Source organism: Ursus maritimus, unplaced genomic scaffold (genome assembly GCF_017311325.1).
Source record: "Ursus maritimus isolate PB19 unplaced genomic scaffold, ASM1731132v1 scaffold_11, whole genome shotgun sequence".
NCBI classification, from domain to species: Eukaryota; Metazoa; Chordata; class Mammalia; order Carnivora; family Ursidae; genus Ursus; species Ursus maritimus.
The window spans coordinates 17,746,828-17,748,848 of record NW_024423453.1 but is presented as its reverse complement, the minus strand read 5'-3'; the positions used below and the strand labels follow the sequence as shown (position 1 = coordinate 17,748,848).

Genomic DNA, 2,021 nt, shown 5'->3' with positions numbered 1-2,021 from the left:
ACTCTTGTGTGCCCTGTAGCTTTATTTCATGCCTCCTTACCTCCTTCTGCAGACTGTGGCTGGTTTACAGCCTCTTTCAAATTTACTCAACGTTCTCTTTTTTCACCAGGACTTTGCTCCTCTAAGAATAGATCACAATTACACATTTCCTTTCCCTCTGGCTGTCTTTAGTATTTTCTCTTTCTTTAGTTTTCCTGCTTTTAAAACCATTCCTTTAGTCTTTGCACCCTTGCTCTCTGACACAGCATCGACTGTCTCCTCTGTAATTTCTCCTTTCCACAGTCTGTACCAGTGTACTTTTCAGGGAGCAAGTACTCATTAAACACCTACCACGTGTCAGACGCATATGTCTGCAGACATCTTTGCCATTCTGTGGCTTCTTTTTTAACCAGTTCTAATAAGTGCACATCTGGCTTTTCTTTCCATCCTGCAGTTTCTTCCTGTCTATGTGGTGGGGGGAGTGATTTATTTTCTGAAGCAAATTCTGTTATTTTAGAGATAAAGACACAATCAGTTTCCAAACACAATACCTTTGACACAACCATCTCTACAGGACAGTGAAATGTTATCACAATTTAGGCCTCCTGGTTTCAGGTCAGCAGGTGCATTTCAAAAATGGTAAGAAAAAAACACAATTATCATTTTACTCTTTTTTGTAACACTTGAAGTCATTCTTGGCTAAAACATTTTGGAACATTTGTATCGTTTCAAGAAGTCAAAACACTTTAATAGATTACAAACTCCTTTTTTTATGTTTCAAGTTTTTATTTAAATTCTAGTTAGTTAACATATAGTGTAGTATTGGTTTCAGGAGTAGAATTTAGTGACTCATCACTTACATGCAATATCCAGTGCTCATCACAAGTGCCCTCCTTAATGCCCATCACCCATGTAGCCTGTCCTCCCACCCACCTTCCCCCCCAACCCTCGGTTTGTTCTCTATAGTTAAGAGTCTCTTATGTTTGCCTCTCTCTCTCTCTCTCTCTCTCTCTCTTTTTTATTCCTTCCCTTATGTTCATCTGTTTTGTTTCTTAAATACCACATATAAGTGAAATCATATGGTATTTGTTTTTCTCTGACTTATTTTGCTTAGCATAGTAGACTCTCTGCAAGCTCCTTCTTAATCTGCTCTCTGATAACTTTCCACTCTTATCTATCAAGTATTCCCCCTTTGCCTTTAATACTCAAATACTGAGTTACTCCTAAGATACGTTTCTTCTTGCTCTTCTTGTGCACTGTACTTGCTGCTATATATGTGTATATATATATATATATATATATACACACTTGTCACACTTTCTCAATCTTCTGACTTTGCCAGTGATAACTCTCCTTTCATCTCTGTATGTGTATCCCTTTCTCGATGAAACCTCCCTGAATTCCCAGTCTCATGAAACATTTGTTTAATGAATGAGTATACACTTTAACACTGGTGACGACTAATACATATTATATTGTTTTAATACAGATATCCTAATGATCATTTCCAAATAATCTTGCTAATTTCTGAAACTGAAACCAAGTAGCAAACTCCTCTCTACACTTCTCTGTTGAAGGATGCTGCTGACATTTTGTTTTCTCCAACTGCTTCCCCATATTATCTTTCAAGTTGATCCAATGTTTGACTAGTTTAAATTACAACGTTTCATCCTGGCTTTTAAGTTTTTTCAGTGGCAAGGCATCTTTATTTGTTAACAATGTAGTAACTGAGATAAAACATTTTGTTTTATTGCATTTTAATAGAGACCAGTGCTGGTTTATTTTGGCATTGTTACTAGAGTACCTGACACTAAGATAACGAGAGCATCTAATTTCTGATATTAACCATGCAACTAAATTCCTATTTAGCCTAGGACTGCATAGGAAAAATAGACAAGAAAATTTATTTATTAGAAAATAATGAAGAATGAGAAATGGTGGCTAATTGAATCAGCATTATTATCATTAAACACACCTTATTAATTCAACTCTTTGATGTATGAGGTCAGTTGAGGTATACCCATAGGTGGTTGCCTGTAGGA

General features: G+C 36.2%; 1 long non-coding RNA gene across 1 annotated transcript in view; it reads right to left on the bottom strand.

Annotated features, from left to right (window-relative positions):
• Window positions 1-476, bottom strand: part of LOC103661821 — a 39,603-nt gene extending 39,127 nt beyond the window's left edge. Inside the window, exon 1 of the long non-coding RNA XR_568282.1 lies at window positions 331-476. This is a non-coding gene — a long non-coding RNA (uncharacterized LOC103661821). The remainder of the gene's footprint in view (window positions 1-330) is intronic.
• Between the last annotated feature and the right edge of the window lie 1,545 nt (window positions 477-2,021).